The sequence below is a fragment of the Aquarana catesbeiana genome, linkage group LG06 (genome assembly GCF_042186555.1).
Source record: "Aquarana catesbeiana isolate 2022-GZ linkage group LG06, ASM4218655v1, whole genome shotgun sequence".
NCBI classification, from domain to species: Eukaryota; Metazoa; Chordata; class Amphibia; order Anura; family Ranidae; genus Aquarana; species Aquarana catesbeiana.
In genome coordinates this window covers 215,440,204-215,462,220 of record NC_133329.1, presented here as the reverse complement: position 1 = coordinate 215,462,220, position 22,017 = coordinate 215,440,204, and the positions used below count along the sequence as shown (strand labels likewise).

Below are 22,017 nucleotides of genomic sequence, written 5' to 3'. Positions count from 1 at the left end.
TGATTGCCAAGAGGGAGGGGGGAGAGGTGGTCTTCCTCCTGGCACCCAGAAGTGGGAGCTGGAACCCTCTAAAAAGAGGGTATCTGCTCCCCCCCAAAAAAAATTACATGCCAAATCTAGCATGTCAGGTGGTCACCTTCCCTTAAAGTGGAAGTTCCATTTTTGCGTGGAACTCCGCTTTAAGGGGCTCCTTTTATTTTCCACCTCAGATTGAATGCTGACAGTTTGTGACAAACCATGATGATCCACGCCATAGTCCATAGAGTGACTAGAGAATGGGCTCAGGAGTAACATGTCACTGAGTAATACTGGCCGATCAGAAGCTGACTGAGCAAAAACACGACAATCACACCCGAACCGGCCAAAAATAAAATCTCCCCATATAAGGTTCTAGTCTAGTGTGGGTCGCCGCGTGTGGGTGACGTCATCGGAGTGCGACTCTCAGGCTGTGAGTGAAGCTGTGCGCTACCATTGCTTATAGCAATACGTCCGGTGAGTGCTGCTGGCTTACTATCGGCATTGTGATGTGCAATTGAGTAAATATGCCAACAAATCAAACACAATAAATTGAGCTGTACCTAAGATGACTGCTAGAGCAATTAACCCCTTGTGGAGCGTTGTCTAAAATGAAAGCTGTTTATTGTATATAAGGAAGCTGCCTGCCAGGAGTAACATTTCTTTCTTGTAAGAATCGTGTACTGTGGCAAATTGGCAGGCTGAAGTTGTTTGGGTTGTCATGCTGATCCTATAGCTTCAATACTTAGTCGAGGTTCCCACATATGTGGGTGAGGGAGCTCATGTAAGTCACAATTGATCCTGTCCCCAAATGCGCTGCTCTTTAGCAGACGTGTGAAGGTGTCATCAATTCTTAATGGCACCCTCACCCATCTGAAAGTGCAGCTTATTTTCGGGTGTATGGAAATACAAGGTGTCATAGTTCTATGCAATTACCCTGTGGGTGTGTTTTAGGAAAAGGGTTGGGGACCCCCCCCCCTGCGTTGAATGGGTTGCTATGCACTAGCAAACGCACCCGCACAGATCCAAATATGTAAATCCAACCTTAATACCCATAAGTATGCAGAGCTGGAATTTAGACTAACTTTACTGAAAGATCAGTGATGCAGAAAATATCAGAGCCACAAATAGCCATGCAACTAGCATTTTCATAATACATATTTGTGCTAGTAAAGCTGTATTACACTTAGGGCTCGTTCACACCGGCAGCCATGGATAGTAAAAATAGGTGGTTAATCTGCAGTTTTACCACCTTTCTGCCCCAATCTGTAATTGCAAAAAGACCAGATTGTACACAGGCCGTGACCTTGATTGTTTGCTTTCACGGCTGATGCATAAATTTTACCCCATGTGGCGTTTGGCAGACAGTACCACCAAGTGAATGAAGCCGTGCCGCAGCTGTGTGTAATGCATGCGGTGGTGCACGCTTTTCAGGGTTAAAACAGGAGGCAAGGAGGTGACTTATAGCTTTCCAGCTGCCTGTCAACTGCCTTTTGAGGAGCAATCCACTGCATATCACTTTTTGGATGCCCGACAAGGGCTGTGGCAAGCGTGTTTGAGCCCTTAACCATTTGACAATCCTAAGGTTTTACCTCCCTTGGTGATCAGGCCATTTTTTTTGCTGTTCAGCACTGCGCTACTTTAACAGCAATTGCTTGGTCATGCAACACTGTATGTTAGTGACATTTATATCATTGTTTTCACACAAATAGAGCTTTCCTTTGGTGGTATTTGATCGCGACTGGGTTTTTTTTATATTTCATTATCTAAATGAAAAAAGACTGAAAATTTTGAAGAAAAAAACCCTATTATTTTCTACTTTCTGTTATAAAACATATCAAATTAAAAATATCAAAAAATCGAATTTCTTCATGAATTTAGGCCAAAATGTATTATGCTACATGTCTTTGGTAACAAAAATATCCCAATAAGTGTATATTAATTGGTTTGTGTGGAAGTTAGAGTCTGCAAACTATTATATATACATGAATTTATGCAGCTATGACGCTATAATGTAACGGCGGTGATCAGCAACTTATAGTGGGATTGTGATAGTATGGCGGGCATTCTGACAGGCATTCATAACAGACCCTCGCTGGGAGATACATTGGCATCAAGTGACACTAATACAATGATCAGATAATACTGTACTAATGGCACTTGCTGAGAAGGTGTTAACATCAAGGGGTTAACTGTGCTAAACAAGTGTAATATCTGCTGATTTTACTAACAGATTTGGCTGTTTTTTCTCCTGAAATGACCAGAGTCCTGTGTATTTGTAAACACAGGAATCTGTGCTGTGATTGTACACAGCCGATTAGCAGGTCTCAGTTGTAAATCATTGGCTGACACCTACTGACAAAACTGCTCTGTGTCCAACCAACTGGAAGCAAGCCAGCAATTTTTATTTACGTTGCTGGGCCTGCAAGTGGTTAAAGATGATCTCTAGGGAAAGTAGCACTGCAAGGGTTAGGTGCTTATATATGTCTAGGGGATGGGAAAAGCAGTTTTACCTACCCAATCCTCCTCCCCCACAGGCTCCCTCCAGGCTTTAAGTTTGGTCTGGTCTCTGCAGCCTCATCTCCCCTACACTTGGACAGTCACAGGTTCTCTGATGTCATCAAGTTCAATGAAGAGCTCATAGTTTTTCACTGTATGTGAGGACTATGAGGAGTAGTCCACTACTGGCATGTAAGGGATCGCCAGCTGCTGTGAGAGCAGAGGATCTGGTAAGTTAGACTGCTTTTCCTGTCCCATAGACCTAAACAAGCATTGAACCCTTACAGTATTGGGCCAGCCCCAATGTAAGGGAGGATTTTGTTTTCCCTGGATTTGGGCTTTAAAGTACAAGCGCATGATTAGACATACAAAGAAATCTGTTCGCCCCAACCCTCTTACTTCAAGTAAAAATGACTTGTCTTCCAATGAAGAAATACTGTATGCTGTTCACATAAGTGAGCAATCGGGTTACTATAGAAATGTGAGCACTTAGACATCCTCTTCAGCTTGCGCATGCACCATGTAGCCCATATACTGTAATGGTCTGTCCGTCGACTCCTGTTGATGGGAATTAATTACAGCTTCCAGGGCTACAGGGTACATGGCAGACAGTTTACACCAGTGTCTACATTGGAAGGTGAGCATTTTCTATGATTAGAGAGTGCCTTGGAGGCACTCATCTAATCGCTCACTTATCCTTTCATTTATGGAATTCTACATTTCAAAGTAGGGCTGCAACTAACGATTATTTTCATAATCGATTAGTTGGCCGATTATTTTTTCGATTAATCTGTTAATAACCTTAAAAGTGTATTGTAAAATTTGGTTAATATGTCAAGTTTTAAAAAAAGGCAATTTTGTTCTTAAATATGTGCATTGGTAAATATAAATAACCAACTATATGGTTAGGGAGCAAAATCTCTAATCCACTCAAACACAAATTGCTGCAAAAACGCATTACATGCTTTTCTGCAGCTTCTCCATTGAAGTATATTGAACCAAAAAAAGCACAGTTTTGCCTTAAAAAAAAAAAAAAGTTCCTGACCCTTTCCAAATATGCAGCGGCTGAAAAAAGCATAGATGTGAATGTGTCCCATAGGAAACCATGTAAATGAACTGTAGTGCATTTCTGCAAAAAGCACCAAAATACACAAAGATGTAAACCAGGTCTAAGACGTTTAGTAACATAATGGGGTTAAAAAAACTAATATTCGCCCTTTTATAGTACAAAAAATTTACAGTAGCGATTACTTGCTCTTTTTGTACTATAAAGGGCTCATTTTATTTATTTTTTTTTTAACCCCATTATGTTACTGGCCAATTAATCGATTATGAAAATAGTAATCGATTAATTTCATAATCTATTAGTTGTCGATTAATCGATTAGTTGTTTCAGCCCTATTTCAAAGGCTTTCAATCCAAGAACTGGCTTTTTTAACTCTAGGGAACTAGTTACAGATAGTGCAAGGATAAACTTATTATTTTCGATCTCCCTTTTTTCTGTGAATCGATCAGCCACTAGCATGGATTCTAAACCAATGAGGACCATTCCAAAATATTACACATATCATGTCCTCCAAGATTTTGCTCGCATGGATATGAGGACCACACACCAGCACCTGAATTATAAAGCAGATTATTTCAAAAAAAAAATTGACCTAAGAAAAATGTAATATTTAGTATCTGTAATATGTAAAACAATTCTAAACCTTTTAATTTTCTTGTGGCTTAAAGGTAGCCTAACTCCTCTGATCTACTATGGTCTCTGTTTATAAAGCAGTGATGTGGCCATACTGCTGTTCAAAAATGTCTTTAAAAAAAAAGGCTAATTTATAAAGCACAGGGTTGTGGGACTCCAAAACATGCCCTGTTAACATGTATGAATTAAAAAAGTAAAAACAAAGCAGAAGGAAATTCAGTTAACCTTTTCCAAAATATAGCCTTTTTAGTCAGGGGGTGTTCTGTCAAACTCCAACTCGCCAAGATCTCCAACCACGTCACTTCTGGTGACTCTCCAGCAGCAATAATTGGAGATTTCGACGAGTTGGCTGTTTTCACAGAACACTGGCAGCATATACACTATGGTTATTAGCTGGTGGACGTTGTTGATCCACCCGCTAATAACCAACAAGATGGCTGTCTCCAAGTCGAAGACAACTTTTTTCCCCCTTACCCGGTGTTCTGTCAAAACAGCCAACTCTTCGAGGACCGTAGTGTATACGCTGCCAGTGTTCTGTCAAAACAGCCAACTCGTTGAAATCTCCCATTATTTCTGCTGGGGAGTGACCGGTAGTGACGTAGTTGGAAATTTTGGCGAATTGAAGTTTTTGGCAGAAAGTATTAAAAAACTTAGCAGACTTGTAAAAAGTTCATTCATTTTATTGTCATACCAGTAGGCCTTTTGAGCTCCCCTGAAGGCCTGGCTAAAAAACTCCCAGTCAGCAATCCCCAAGTCCTACCTTACTGCTAGGTCATGAGAATCCTGTAATGTGCTGAGTGAGTGTCCAGCAGTTTTCACATAATAGTAACTAGAGGTGCATCAAAATTTCGTTCGCCGAAACATATCGGCCAAAAACTGTGTTTTCTGCATGCAGCTGAAAGAAAAAAAGGTGCAGATAATGGCACCCCAAAAAGGGGTGGGGTCCGCCCTGGGTGCCACACATTGTGGGGGTGTCATTCGTCCACCTCCTACCTCCTCCTCACGCAGAGTGCTGATCTCCCTGTATCACGGAGCTGAATTGTCTGGGTGGCCGCAGTAACAACGTCCCACCTCCTGTGATAGACAGCACACTGATCCAATGCCGAGACATTGAATCAGTATGACATATCACAGCAGGCGGGACATCGTTACTGCGGCCGCCAGGCCCAGGGAAATTCAAATCCGGCTCTGTGGCACATCGGGAGATCGCCGCTCTAATCCGGGCCTTGGTTGAGGCTGCATCGATCTCTTGTATCATGTCTGCAGTCTCTGACCATTTCCAGTATCATGTCTGCTAGAGGTGCACCGAATGGAAAGTGTTTAAGTTTAAAGTGGAGTTCCACCCAAAAATGGAACTTCCACTTTTTGGATACCCCCCCCCCCTCCGGTGTCACATTTAGCACCTGTCAGGGGGGAGGAGGGAGCAGATACCTGTCTAATACAGGTATTTGCTCCCACTTCCTGGCATAGATCACTGCGGCGCTTGGGGTGACCTACGCCACTTCCGGCGCCTACACTGTCCTCCCCCCGCATGTACACACACATGGGTTGGACTTGATGGACTTGTGTCTTTTTTCAACCTCACCTACTATGTAACTATTCTGGGAGACACAGAACACAGCAGGGACCAGAGAGGACGCGCATCGCGACTCGCGCATGCGCAGTAGGGAACCAGGAAGTGAAGCACGGCTTCACTTCCTTATTCCCTTACCGAGGATGGCGGTGGCAGCAGCCGAGAGGCGACGGACAGATCGGCTTCGGCTGCCGACATCGTGGGCTCCCTGGACAGGTAAGTGTCCATATATTAAAAGTCAGCAGCTGCAGTATTTGTAGCTGCTGGCTTTTAATATTTTTTTTTTCGGCGGACCTCCGCTTTAAGTAAAAGATTGCATAAAATAAGTGTAGCGCTGTAAATTAAAAAAAATGGTGGCAGTGGGGTCCTACCCGACGCGTTTCCATCCTCTTAGACCCCACTGCCGCCATTTTTACAATTTACAGCGCTGTTTTGAAGATTTACATGTGAGTGTATTTCCTGTTTTTTTTAATAAATTTGCTACATAATTTTACGGATTCACACTATGTGGCCTTTCTTTTTCCTTCCCCATCCATTGTTGTCATCACCCGCTTTTTGACATCTTCTTGAGGGATACACCAGTCCAGGGTTTCATTCTAAAGACCCCACCTGTTCATCTTTTCCGGATCTCCTACAGTGGTTCACCACCCAAGCCTGTTTGACCCGACCAGACGTACGTCTTTTTCGGGTCCAATCGATCTGGTAAGCCTTTTTATTGTCGGTGGTGGTGTTCCCCTCACGCCAGATGTCACGCATTTATTGATATATTCCATATATGAAGTCACGCAATATCTATGGACCATACTCTATATGAACTATATGGATACTTTTGTCCAATTTATATCTAGAGATATATTGGTTCCTGGACTATACCATTTCCATTTTTTGGACATCTAGGGTTGTTTTAGCGCTACACTTATTTTATTTAATCCTTTATATGCACATATCCTACTGGCCGTGTTAGCCGCTTACTTCCCCCTTTTATAGGGCAGCGCAGAATTATTTGGTATATTTGCTTTCAAGTAAAAGATTGCAGACATGATACAAGAGATATATAAATCAAAAGTCGCGCTAAAAACTAGAGGTGACAGACAAATGTCTAAAAAAACTTCATAAGGATATGAAGGTGAATAGTGATCACTAAATAGATGAGTTTCATAGGAGTGCTGAGCAATGTAAATACACACTACAAAAATAAATGCTGTTAATTAAATAGGACACAGAAAACATTGACTATGTCCGTGTGAAAAGATCAATATTGCATGACCCAATCAGTGACAGGTGAATATCTCAAATAACTGTAGGAATAATATTGTGACAAATCTGTGACTCAAAAACTGAACCGTGATGAATGAGGAAAAAATATAAATGAATAAAAAAAATACAATAAACCCAAAAAAAGTCAGTGGCTCAACAAAAACAGTGATAGTAAAAGTCCATCCGTGCTACATTGATATGCAAAGAAAATAACTTGTCTCCCAGTGCTCTTGTGAAATAATGTAACAGAATCTTGCTGTGGTAAAAATTAGAGTGCGTAGACAGACCTCCACCTCTTGGAAAAATGCTGCCTCTTACCAGATAAAAATGGTCTCTAAATTACAGGAGACCCAGGAAGCGGATGGCTGCAACCCCAGCCAGGGATCTTTAAAGCAGGCACTCAGCGTCCAGATCCAGGGACTCTCTCCCACCAGCCTCCGCAAATAAGGAAATGTCACCATGCAAAAAACAAAGTGCTCCACATAGCATAAAACCAGCGTTTTATTAAATATAAAATTAAAGGTTGCACTTACAGAAGCATAGAAGATTTAAAACACGTAAGAAAAAGCCGGCCGGCTCCAAAGTAACCCGTGTCTTCCGGGTGTGTGAATCGCGGTGTAGTCGGGACGTAGCTCCTCCTCCCTACGCCGTTTCGTCACAACAGGACGTGGTCACGGGATATGGGCAGCGTCCCGACTCACCGCTTATATAGACACATCAACAACATCTCATTGCCACAACAGGATGAAAGCGCCATCTCATCTAAGGGAAACAGTGTGGGCAGGGACAGAATGTTACCTAAGTAATAGATGTTTAAGGCACAAAAAATAATATATAAAACATCTTTATCAAGACTATAAAAATCAAACAAATGTGGCCAAAGATTGCAGAATTACTGCTGCAACAAATTAATAAGTTAAACCAAAACAAGGAAAAAAGGCCCCTCATAATGACAGGGCTGTGTGTATAGATAAGTAGTATCTATTACGTGCGCATGTCTCTGTGAAAGAAATGCGCGCACTACAGTTCGAAATTTCAACCTCAAATGTGAAAAAGAATATATATATGAAATTAAATTAAATAATATATTAAGGAATACAAAAAAAAAAAAAAAAATAGATATAAAAATAAATATAAAAATAACATAAAAATAAAAATAAAAACGGGTCAAGACCTATGCGATAAAAATAAATGCATATACAAAATGTTTACTTTATATATAGTTAGGAAACCGTTTTCCCTGAAATAAGAGGGCACTCCAAAAACAGCTAATCAAAAACTCCACATATATCATTAGAGACAGACTCTTTACGCTTTTAAAAGAAAAATAAAATCATAAAAAGAAACTAGTAATAACAAAAAACAAAAACAAACCATTACTGCCTAAGAGTTGTCTATAAAGGCGTTAACATCTACATCGATGTTAAGACCAAAGGGGGTGTAGGACTTCAATTTATGAACCCAGGCCATCTCTAATTTAGAGATGCTACGTACCAGGACACTCCCCCTCCAGTGGGGCTTAAACTTGTCTATCCCCCAAAAAATTGTACCCGTGGGGTCTCGACGATGAGCTGTCAGGTAATGTTTCGACACAGAATGTTTTGTGAACCCTCTCCTAATATTATTAATATGCTCATTTAATCTCACCTGCAGGGGTCTTTTAGTACGGCCCACATACTGCAGGCCACAAGGGCACTGCAGCAAGTAAACCACCCCCGTGGTAGAGCATGTAATGAAGGGCTCGATGGTGTAGGACTTGCGTGTACACGTGGAGATAAAATTCATCGTTCTTCTACTCCTACATCCATTCAGCGAACAAACCTGACATCTTCTACATTGAAAATATCCTGTCAGTTCAGAAAAGAAACTAGGCCTCGAAACTGGGGGATCAAAGATATTGGGTGCCACTTTGTCCTTAAGTGAAGGTGCCCCCCTGAACACCACCTGCGGTTTGACTGGCAATATAGATGCCAGCACCCTATCATTTCTGAGGACATGCCAGTATTTGTTAATAATACGTTTAACTCTAAAGTGTTGGCAGGAATAGTCAGTGATAAAGGGGCAACGAAATGGAGCATCACCCAGATCCCTAACTCGCACTCTAATTTTTACCACAGCAAGATTCTGTTACATTATTTCACAAGAGCACTGGGAGACAAGTTATTTTCTTTGCATATCAATGTAGCACGGATGGACTTTTACTATCACTGTTTTTGTTGAGCCACTGACTTTTTTTGGGTTTATTGTATTTTTTTTTTATTCATTTATATTTTTTCCTCATTCATCACGGTTCAGTTTTTGAGTCACAGATTTGTCACAATATTATTCCTACAGTTATTTGAGATATTCACCTGTCACTGATTGGGTCATGCAATATTGATCTTTTCACACGGACATAGTCAATGTTTTCTGTGTCCTATTTAATTAACAGCATTTATTTTTGTAGTGTGTATTTACATTGCTCAGCACTCCTATGAAACTCATCTATTTAGTGATCACTATTCACCTTCATATCCTTATGAAGTTTTTTAGACATTTGTCTGTCACCTCTAGTTTTTAGCGCGACTTTTGATTTATATATGATTTATGGTTTACTACTTTTTAGTCGCTGCTTATATTTATTAGTGTAAGCGCAATTTTTGTTTTTACCTTTCATGATACAAGAGATGGTTAGAGACTGCAGACTGCATTTTTCTTGAGCATTTCTTGCACTAAAGGTGCCAATAATGGCCAACAATAAATTCATTAATTTAAGTTGGTAATTATTAATTAAAAAGTCGAATTTAATACAATTTTATATATAAAGATATACATTTTTTTTTTTTAAAACCTGTCATTTTTGGTTTCGGTTTCAGCTTTCGGCTAAGTGTATCCTGCATTTTTGGTTTCGGCACCAAAATTTCCATTCTGGGCACTCCTACTAGCAACAATGCAGGACATGGGGGTTGCTAATTGGGAGTTTTTCGACCAGGCTTACAGGGGCTCAAATGACCAACAGATATGACAGTTAAATGAATGAACAGAAATACGGCTGCAGCACGGGTCTTAATTGCCAGGAGGGCGTCCATGGATGTCCTCCCGAGCAAGCGCAGTTTGCGTGACCCTCTCTGTGATCACTGAGTCTATAAGACAATGATGGCTGATCACGTGATGTAAACAGAAGTTCGGTAATCGGCTTTTTTTTTCCCCCTCACACTGACAGCGTGAGGAAAAAAAAATACCGATCACCGGCTTTTGTCAGAGGATCATCGGTCCCTCACTCAGAAAGCCAGTGCCCACTGTGCCACCCACCAGTGCCACCTACCAGTGCCCACAGTGCCACCCATCAATGTCCACCAGTGCTGCCAATCGATGCCCATCAGTGTCTAATAATCAGTGCCACAGATCAGTGCTGCCTTATCAGTGCAGCCTCATCAGTGCACATCAGTGAAGGAGAAAAATGACCTGTTTTCAAAATTTTATAACAAACTATGAAACCGTTTTTTTTTCAAAATTTTATAACAAACTATGAAACCGTTTTTTTTTCAAAATTTCGGTCCCTTTTTGTTTTATTTAGCAAAAAATAAAAAACCCAGCAGCAATTAAATGCCACCAAAAGAAAGCTCTATCTGTGTGGGTAAACTGTAGCATGACAGCGCAACTGTCAATCAAAGAGTGACAGAGCTGAAAACTGAAAATTTGGTCTGGGCAGGAAGGGGGTTTAAGTGCCCAGTAAGCAAGTGGTTAAAGACTAAGTTTACCTTTGGCACCTTTACATGTTACACCCATGTTTAGGATGTAATATGGTGCAAATGCCTCCCCTCCAACCCTCTTCCCCCACTGACAGCTCTTGGAGGTTCTTCTCCTCCACAGCAGCTCTCACAATAAAAATTGGTGCAGCTGGGAACCAGTGAATAAACTACAAGTCCCATCTTCCACTGCCACAGAGACAAACTTGTGGTTCTTAATAGGCTACGAATGTGGTAATCAGCACACTTGTAATCCATTGACTCTTCTAGCCCTCCAAATGACAGCTCATACAGAGGTATGGGCAAAGAGCTGGAGGAAGTGTTTGTAGGAATTTGACATTGTACCTGTAATCCACTTTTCTTGCAAAACATGTATCTATTTTTTGTTCTTCCTTTTTTTTTTTTTTTTTTTTACCCAAAGGTGAACCTAGCCTTTAATACCTACCGGGGCTTTGCCTTCACAGCATAGGCTATTTTCTGGAAAAAGGTGCCTTTAAGCAGAGGAACACTGTAAGCTCTACATCCCAGCCTAATCTTTATGAATGTATAAAATGCATACCATAGTGTGGAGTAACCTTGTGGCATCCCAACAGAGATCGGTATCCACTCTTCACTATAGATAGAAGCTTTGGTCCCATGATTGCAGCACACCATCAACTCCAATCTTTTCTTTTATTGAGAAGGTGATCTGTGATGTGCATAAAGCATAAAATTACTTCAAAGAAAAATAAAGCCAGTGGTAGTTTTGGGATAAGAACTTATCTAATTTTCTCAATACATATATATGATGTCATATTAAAGGACCACACTTTCAAACATATTGATATTCTGATTAACTGTATACAGTTATTACATGTAATGTTTGTTTTCCAATTAGCTTGTCTAAGTTATACGTTTTCCCTTTTTAAATATAGAAGAAGCTATCCAGCAAAAGTGATGGGGACAGGGGTTGGAAATAGGCTGTACCTCTGCCTGGGTTGCTTGAGCAGCTGTAGCAAGTTTTTATTTTATTATTTTTTATAATGATCATGCCTTATGTGCCGACTGGTTGGAATGAAGTTGCTAAACTCCTTTCTATCGCCCACCTAACCACCTGTCCCCTGGACCCTATTCCCTCCCAAATGCTACGGTCACCCTCTGACCCCATCCTACACTCTCTAACCCACATCTTCAATCTCTCCCTCACCTCTGGCATCTTCCCCGATGCTCTAAAACATGCACTGGTCACCCCCATACTCAAAAAGCCGTCCTTGGACCATACCAATCTTAACAACCTACGCCCAATCTCCTTGCTCCCCTTTTCCTCTAAACTCCTTGAAAGCCTGGTTTACAAACGAGTGACCACCTCATTAAAAACAACCTTCTTGATCCCCTTCAATCTGGATTTTGCCCTCAACACTCCACAGAAACTGCTCTTTTAAAACTCACAAATGACCTACTAACTGCAAAAACCAACGGACACTATTCTGTACTCCTGCTTCTGGATCTTTCAGCTGCCTTTGAAACGGTTGACCACCCCCTCCTCCTCAAAAAACTTTACTCCCTCAGTCTCCGTGACTGTGCTCTTCAGTGGCTCTCATCCTACCTATCCCAACGCACCTTCAGTGTCACTTACAATTCTACTTCCTCCACTCCTCTTCCCTTCTCTGTCGGGGTCCCCCAAGGTTCTGTTCTTGGACCTTTTTTATTTTCAATCTACACCTCTTCCCTGGGTCAGCTGATAGCCTCTCACGGCTTTCAATATCATTTCTATGCTGATGACACACAAATCTATCTCTCCACCCCTCAACTCACTCCATCAGTCTCCTCACGCATCACTAACTTACTAACCGACATATCTGTATGGATGTCACACCACTTCCTCAAACTCAACTTGTCCAAAACCGAGCTTATAATATTTCCTCCCCCACGTGCCTCTTCCCCTGACTTCTCTGTCAAGAGCAATGGCAAAACCATCCACCCGTCCCCACATGTCAGGGTGCTAGGTGTTATCCTAGATTCTGAACTCTCCTTTCAGCCCCACATCCAATCACTTTCCAAAGCTTGCCGCCTCAACCTCCGCAACATGTCTAAACTACGTCCCTTTCTAACCAATGAAACCACAAAGCTCCTGGTTCACTCCCTGGTTATCTCTCGCCTTGACTACTGCAACTCACTCCTCATTGGCTTACCTTTAAACAGACTATCCCCCCTTCAGTCCATCATGAATGCTGCTGCCAGACTCATCCACCTTACAAACCGCTCAGTGTCTGCTACCCCTCTCTGCCAATCCCTCCATTGGCTACCACTCGCCCAACGAATTAAATTCATAATACTAACAATAAGTTACAAAGCCATCCACAACTCTGCCCCCAGCTACATCACTAACCTAGTCTCAAAATACCAACCTAATCGCCATCTCCGTTCCTCCCAAGACCTCCTGCTCTCTAGCTCCCTCATCACCTCCTCCCATATCTGCCTCCAGGACTTCTCCCGAGCCTCGCCCATCCTCTGGAATTCCCTACCCCAATCTGTCAGACTGTCTCCAACTTTATCCACTTTTAGGCGATCCCTGAAAACTTTCCTCTTCAGAGAAGCCTATCCTGCCTCCATCTAACAACTGCACTATTTTCTCTATTAGCTCATCCCCCCCAGCTATTACCCTTTTGTATAACTTGACCCTCCCTCCTAGATTGTAAGCTCTAACGAGCAGGGCCCTCTGATTCCTCCTGTATTGAATTGTATTGTACTTGTACTGTCTGCCCTAATGTTGTAAAGCGCTGCGTAAACTGTCGGCGCTATATAAATCCTGTATAATAATAATAAATTGTATGTGCAGAATTTCTCTATAGTTCCTGAAATGCAGCTTCACCCTCAGCTCACAAAATAGGCTGAACACCGGAGAAATATTACAGGGTCATACTGGGGAACCGATAAAAAGTGACGTAGATTTCCTTTAGGGTGCAGGACCAAAAGTGTTGGTGCTTGCGTCCTATTCATTTACTTGTCAGACAGGTAAATTAATCTATCGATGCTGGCACTAAGGCTGGGGTGTTCATACTGGACACTCCTTTTTCAACGTCTTTTCCCCAGGCACTGTGACGCTGACAGGCACATGCCTGAGGACTTTTGTACCAGGAGTGGGTGGATCCTGATGGAGAACTGAGAGACTAGTTCCCCATCAGGTCCACCTTACTTTTGATTGACAGCACACAGCAGTGGGTGGATTGATAGCTGCTAATTAGTCATTTAGGCTTTTAAATCTGCCCACTTCTGTGTGCTGTCAATCACAGGTGAGATGGACCTTATGGGGAACTGAGTTCCCCATCAGGCTCCACCCACCCAACAAGCATGTTGTCAGGTGGGCAGAACCTGATGGGAAATTCTGGGACTAGTTTCCCTTAAGGGCTGCCTTGCCAGTGATTAACAGCGCACAGCAGTGGGTGGATTTGGAGTCTATTTGACTTCACTTCCTGTTTTGGCTATGGGACAGGAAGTGAAGGTAAATTTCTCCAATGGGACAAAGAGGGCAGAAATGAACCTTACCGGGGTTATTGTCCTCACTTACTCTATCCAAAATGAAAAGGAAAACGTTTTGCCTATATTTCTACTTAATCACTTCACCCCCGGAAGGAATGGTCCCCTTAATGACCAGGCTATTTTTTGCGATACGGCACTGCGTCGCTTTACCTGACAGTTGCGTGGTCGTGCGACGTTGTACCCAAACAAAATTGAAGTCCTTTTTTTTCCCACAAACAGAGCTTTCTTTTGGTGGTATTTGATCAGCTCTGCGGTTTTTATTTTTTACGCTATAAACAAATAGCGACAATTTTGAAAAAAATAGATCAATTTTACAGTGGGGACGGAAAGTATTCAGACCCCCTTAAATTTTTCACTCTTTGTTATATTGCAGCCATTTGCTAAAATCATTTAAGTTCATTTTTTTTCCTCATTAATGTACACACAGCACCCCATATTGACAGAAAAACACAGAATTGTTGACATTTTTGCAGATTTATTAAAGAAAAACTGAAATATCACATGGTCCTAAGTATTCAGACCCTTTGCTCAGTATTTAGTAGAAGCACCCTTTTGATCTAATACAGCCGTGAGTCTTTTTGGGAAAGATGCAACAAGTTTTTCACACCTGGATTTGGGGATCCTCTGCCATTCCTCCTTGCAGATCCTCTCCAGTTCTGTCATGTTGGATGGTAAACGTTGGTGGACAGCCATTTTTAGATCTCTCCAGAGATGCTCAATTGGGTTTAAGTCAGGGCTCTGGCTGGGCCATTCAAGAACAGTCACAGAGTTGTTGTGAAGCCACTCCTTCGTTATTTTAGCTGTGTGCTTAGGGTTATTGTCTTGTTGGAAGGTAAACCTTTGGCCCAGTCTAAAGGTCCTGAGCACTCTTGAGAAGGTTTTCGTCCAGGATATCCCTACTTGGCCACATTCATCTTACCCTCGATTGCAACCAGTCATCCTGTCCCTGCAGCTTAAAAACACCCCCACAGCATGATGCTGCCACCACCATGCTTCACTGTTGGGACTGTATTGGACAGGTGATGAGCAGTGCCTGGTTTTCTTCACACATACCGCTTAGAATTAAGGCCAAAAAGTACTATCTTGGTCTCATCAGACCAAAGAATCTTATTTCTCACCATCTTGGAGTCCTTCAGGTGTTTTTTTAGCAAACTCCATGCGGGCTTTCATGTGTCTTGCACTGAGGAGAGGCTTCCATTAGGCCACTCTGCCATAAAGCCCCGACTGGTGGAGGGCTGCAGTGATGGTTGACTTTCTACAACTTTCTCCCAACTGCATCTCTGGAGCTCAACCACAGTGATCTTTGGGTTCTTCTTTACCTCTCTCACCAAGGCTTTTCTCCCTTGATAGCTGTTTGGCTGAACGGCCAGCTCTAGGAAGGGTTCTGCTCGTCCCAAACGTCTTCCATTTAAGGATTATGGAGGCCACTGTGCTCTTAGGAACCTTAAGCGCAGGAGAATTTTTTTGTAACCTTGGCCAGGTCTGTGCCTTTCCACAATTCTGTCTTTGAGCTCTTCAGGCAGTTCATTTGACCTCCATGATTCTCATTTGCTCTGACATGCACTGTGAGCTGTAAGGTCTTATATAGACAGGTGTGTGGCTTTCCTAATCAAGTCCAATCAGTATAATCAAACACAGCTGGACTCAAATGAAGACGTAGAACCATCTCAAGGATGATCAGAAGAAATGGACAGCACCTGAGTTAAATATGAGTGTCACAGCAAAGGGTCTGAATACTTAGGCCCATGTGATATTTCAGTTTTTCTTTTTTAATCTGCAAAAATGTCAACAACTCTGTGTTTTTCTGTCAATATGGGGTGCTGTGTGTACATTATGAGATATATATACACATACATACATACATATATATATTGGTTTGGGCAAAACGTATTGCGTCTACAAACTTTGGGATAGATTTAGGGACTTTGATTTATTTATTTTTATTGTTTTCACTACCAATGGCGGCGATCTGTGAATTTAAGTAGGACTATGACATTGCGGTGGACAAATCTGACCCCAAATGACACTTTTTGGGGACCAGTGACATTATTACATTGATCAGTACTGAAATGCACTGATCAATGTAAAAATGACACTGGCAGGGAAGGAGTTAATACTAGGGGGTGATCAAGGGGTCAACTGTGTTCCCTAGGTGTGTTCTAACTGTAGGAGGGATGGACTGGCAGGGACAATCACTGGGAACAGTAGATCTCTGTCATGTCTCCTGTTTGAATGGGGATTCCCATTCTGCCCCTATTAGGCGATTGCGGGTCGCCGGTGGACATCGAGTTTGTGCAGCATGCCCGAGCCACTGTACAGCTACGACGATTTGTGCTGGAGAGCCGACCTGCCGTCATATAACGATGGCAACTGGTCGGCAAGCAGTTAAACTGAATCCTAAATAAATCATATTCGAGTATTCTTGGTGTAGACAGTTGGTCTCACTTTTGACGTATGTTTTGTATCGCATGTGGATATTCATTATTATAGCGTTTGTTACCCCAACACTTTATATTCCTAATATGTGCCTGCTGTACCATGTACTTGCATGAGAAAGTCAGTTCTCTAGCTTTGCTGGGAACTCTGTGTACCCTCCTCCAATGATCAGCCTTTTCCTGACACTCTCCCCCAGCTGCACAGCCATTCACTGGGAAGCTCAGTGTTCTGCTGCTTCTCCTCCCCCCAGCTCTTATACAGCTGAGAACAGAGGGAATACGATCACTTATAAAAAAAAAAAAAGTAAAAAAGCTATTTAAAATTTTTTTTTTTTTTTTTATATATCTATACAAAAATGTTTTGCTTTTTTAATTTCTATTTTAAACTGAATAAGTTGTTTTACAAGGTGATTGTTTACAATCACTTTTAAATTTGCAGGTTTTGTTCATCCAACATATCTAGACCTTTATTTTATGTTCATAAAGTATATCTGTATTGCACCTCTACAGTATTGTGTTTATAGCAGTTAAATGTATAGCCTTAGCCTTGGATTTTATTGGGGATAAAATCAGATTATTCCTGTTCATTATAGATTAGGAAATTCCACACTCACAGGAGAAGTTCCACTCAAAAGTTTTTTTTGGACTTTCTGTTTTTTTGACAGGTACCATTCACCACTTCCAGGAGACCAGGCTGCGGCCCAGTCTCCCAGAAGTTCGGCCCCCTCCTCCTTCCTCCACCACCGGACCAATTAGAAAGCACAGTGTGCTTTGCGCATGTGCAGTAGGGAACCGGCTGTGCAGCCAAAAGGCTTCACCGCCGGGTTCCCTTACCAGAAAAGGCGATGGCTGCATCCGACAGCCAGTCTGAAGATTGGCTGGGTGCCGCCATCGTGGGCTCCCTGGACAGGTAAGTGTCCATATGTTAAAGGTCAGCAGCTGCAGTATTTGCAGCTGCTGAATTTAAATTTTTTGTGCGGGGGGGCTGGACCTCCTATTTAATGAAGAAAATGGTGTGTGCCTCCTGTCCACCTTAGTTGCTTCTTGCGCTAAAATGGAAGGTGAAATGAAAAACTGTTTTGTCTATGGGCCAGGAAGTGAAGGTCAATCTCCTAATGGGACAAATAGGGCAAAAATGAACCTCATAGGGATTAAACCTCCAAAAATGTTTTCCTATAGTTCCGCTTTAAATTTTAATCTTGAAGCCATGTATTCTTCCTTTGACCTAGCTCCAGGATTTCCACATTGGTGTGTGTTTTCATATGTATGAAGTTTGGTATTTAGTATGTGTTTATGGCTCATTTCTGTGGACTGTTGTTCATTCTGGTATGCAGCCCAGTTCCATAATGATGGCTGAGGTGTTTCCACCCTTTAGTCCTCCTTATGGCGCCAGTGACTTTATGCCCTCCTCTGGTACAGTGCTGCCATGGTGACATTGGGATACAGGGAGTAGGGATTGACTGATTTATCGGTATGGCCGATTTATTGCAGGCCAATATCAGCATTTTCAAGAAACTCGGTATCAGTCCCAAACTAGACCGATATTACTGATATTGGTCTCTGTGGGCCGCGGCCATCTTTTTGGGGTCCAGAAGCCTGCAGAGTGCAAACCCAGTGCGCAGGGACACACGGGACACCCACACAACACCATTACACCTCCGCACACTGGGCCTATCGAGTCTGACAGCCTCCCTTGCCTTGACATTCGGACGGACAGACATCCCACGTGGCCAGCTGGCCAGCCAGCAGCTACCCACAGCACGGTGCCAGGCCACTGAGGCCAGCCAGCCAGCAGCCACCCACAGAAAGGTGCCAGGCCATCCAGCAGCCACCCACCCACAGCAAGGTGCCAGGCCAGCCAGTAGCCACCCACCCACAGCAAGGTGCCAGGCCAGCCAGTAGCCACCCACCCACAGCAAGGTGCCAGGCCAGCCAGTGGCCACCCACCCACAGCAAGGTGCCAGGCCAGCCAGTGACCACCCACCCACAGCATGGTGCCTGCCAGTAGCCACCCACAGCATGGTGCCTGCCAGTAGCCACCCACAGCATGGTGCCAGCCAGTAGCCACCCATCCACAGCATGGTGCCAGCCAGCAGCCACCCATCCACAGCATGGTGCCAGCCAGCAGCCACCCATCCACAGCATGGTGCCAGCCAGCAGCCACCCATCCACAGCATGGTGCCAGCCAGCAGCCACCCATCCACAGCATGGTGCCAGCCAGCAGCCACCCATCCACAGCATGGTGCCATTCAGCAAGCCACCCACAGCAGGGTGCCATTCAGCAAGCCACCCACAGACAGCAGGTAGCTAGCTGCCCACCCACAGCAGGGTGCCAGCCAGCAAGCCCACCCACAGCAGGGTGCCAGCCAGCAAGCCACCCACAAATTATATAATTAAACACAGAGAAAACAAACAGAATCACAAAGTGAAATACCACAATCCCACCAAACAACAATAAAAGATATGTTTCACAAAAAAGCGTCTAAATTCGGGTGGAAGATCCCAACAGCTGGACAAAGCAATCACAGATATGATGGTTACAGATAACCAGCCATTTACAATGGTGTCTGACTCTGGATTTCAGCAGTTGATGTCAAGGTACACACTGAAGAGTGAAAAGTATTACCGAACCGAGATGCTGGGAAAGATTCACCAAAAGGTAGTTGAGAAAGTAAAGTCTATGTTGCAACCAGAGCATGCTGGTAACTCGCTCTCATTCACAACTGACTGCTGGTCAGGACCAAGAGAGTCACTAATGAATCTTGCATGCCACTTCATTGACAGCAGATTTCCAAGAAGGCAATTTGGTGTTGAATACAAAGGTGATGCAAGGATCCCACACTGGGGAGTACATTAGAGAAATGTTTATAGGCATGCTTGAAGACTGGGGAATAAACAAAGACCGAGTGATACTTGTGCAGCGTGACAGCGGCGCAAACATGGTGAAAGGAATGAGGCATGCTGAAGTATCCAACCTCAGTTGCATGGCACAAACCCTGCAACTTGTGGTAAATGATGGTCTGTCAAGCCAAAGAACTTTGAAAGATATATTTGGCATTCTGAAGCGGTGTGCAGGCCATTTCCACCATTCAGTCCTTGCCAAGCAGAGACTTAGGTGCATTCAGGCAGACCTTGGCCTCCCCAAAAACAGCCTAATTCAGGCTGTTCCAACACATTGGAATTCAACACTTCGCATGCTGCAAAGAACAGAAGCAAGCTCTGAGCATCTATTCAGGCGAACATGGAGGATGTAGTTGTTTTACTGCTGATCAGTGGGACATTGTAGCCAATGTCATTGAGACCCCCCCCTCCCCATAGAGGAAGTGACACTAGAGGTGAGTCATTACGACTCATCTGTGTCATCTATCATCCCATGTGTGAGAGTGCTGAAGATGCTGCTTCAAGAGAATGAAGGACCCAACACACGTGGCATTAAAACATTCAGGGAAGTCATGAGGGACAGCCTCACCAAATGCTTTGAGAAGCATGAAGAGAATAAAAATGTTGTGCTGGCATGTCTTTTGGATCCTCAATACAAGAATCATGCTTTCTCTTCTGATGGTGTATTGGCCAAGGCAAAACAATGGTTGACAGAAGATCAACACAAGCTGCTGGAGGTTCCTGCAGAAAGGTCAAGTTTGAAAGAGCATGATGTTACTAATGTGAAAGAGCAGGATTAGAGGTCGACCGATATGGGTTTTTCTCTGGCCGATGCCGATGCCGATATTTAGAAATCGCGGTGGCCGATGGCCGATATGTGATGCCGATTTTTTTGGGCCGATATATTTGGCCGATTTTTTTTTTTTCTTTTTTCCCTTCATCTCATAAAATCTAACAGTTAGATTTTTACACTGGGGAGTTTTTCAGGCGCTTTTGGGCTAAAAATAGCGCCTGTAAAGTGCCTGTAAAATGGCTCCCCTGCAGTCTCAGTGTGATATCCCGAGTGCTTTCACACTGAGGCGATGTGCTGGCAGGATGTAAAAAAAGTCCTGCAAACGGCATCTTTGGAGCGGTGCAATACCGCTCCTCCACCACTCCTGCCCATTGAAATGAATGTGCACCGCTGCCGAAGCGCCTGCAAAGCGTTTTGGCAGCGGCGCTTCAGGGGCGCATTTAACCCCTTCCTCGGCCGCTAGCTGGGTTATAAGCGCCCCGCTAGCAGCCGAATAGCGCCTCTAAAATGACGGTAAAGCGCCGCTAAAACTAGCAGCGTTTTACCATCAACGCATGCCTGCTCCAGTGTGAAAGCAACCTTAAGTAATACAGAAATTTTTTTTAAACATTAAACAAAACAAACCTCCAATCAGTTCACTTGTATGTATAATTTAGAAAACGAAAAAAAAAAAACTATCTTAAATATTAAATACACAAAAACAGGTAATCAAAACTTTTGGACGAAAAAAAATGGGCTAACTTTACTGCTTAGGTTTTTTTTTTTTTAATTCATTACTGTATTTTTTTTTTTTTAAATTGCGTTTGAAAGACCACTGCGCAAATACCGTATGACATAAAATATTGCAACAATCACCATTTTATTCCCTAGGGTCTCTGCTAAAAAAATATATATAATGTTTGGGGGTTCTAAGTGATTTTCTAGCAGAAAATACAGGATTTTTACTTGTAAGCAACAAGTGTCAGAAAAGATTTAGTCTTTAAATGGTTAAACTGAAAACTTCTCCATGGAGTTCAGTCTATTGATAAAAAGAACCTGAAAGATACAAATGTATCTTCTTATCAGACTTGGCAGGCTGCCCAGAGGAGGAGAGAAGATAACTTCACAGATAACTTAAGGCAACTTGCATTAACTTCTATTACAGAAGTCATTTGCAAGTCACGGCTGAAGTTACAATCGGCCTTTTTTATCAGCACAATCGGCCGATGCCGATTAAGTAAATAACGCCAAATATCGGCCGATATATCGGCCGGCCGATATATCGGTCGACCTCTAAGCAGGATGCTGCAAAAACTGACAAATGTCAAAAAAGACAATGAGCAGAAGAGAATCTTCATCGTGGTCGAATTGATGCCATGTTCAGCGTGTTATTGGGGCCTCATGTGGAGGATTCTTCTGAATGTGTATCAATAATCAGCCTGGATGATGAACTTCATCTCTATTTTGAAGGAACCGGTAATTGACAGAAGAAGTGGTGGTCCTCTTCAGTGGTGGAAAGAAAATGATGCATGCTACGAAAGACTTGCCTCTCATGCAAGAAGGGACCTCTCTGTTCCTCCTTCATCTGTACCAAGTGAGTGTGTTTTCAGTGTCAGTAATGTATGAAACAAACAGAACCC

The 22,017-nt window shown here is 42.9% G+C and overlaps 1 protein-coding gene across 10 annotated transcripts in view; it reads left to right on the top strand.

Moving 5' to 3' along the window:
- The first annotated feature begins 233 nt into the window (after window positions 1-233).
- Window positions 234-22,017, top strand: part of METTL22 (methyltransferase 22, Kin17 lysine) — a 625,143-nt gene continuing 603,359 nt past the window's right edge. For 2 of the 10 annotated variants that reach the window (XM_073632989.1, XM_073632988.1), the window contains exons 1-2: window positions 257-492; window positions 21,848-21,971. The gene's annotated coding sequence lies outside the window, so the exon portion shown is untranslated. Of the gene's footprint in view, window positions 493-21,847; window positions 21,972-22,017 lie in introns of all 10 variants that reach the window. The other 8 variants (XM_073632991.1, XM_073632990.1, XM_073632998.1 and 5 more) reach the window with 7 other exon arrangements.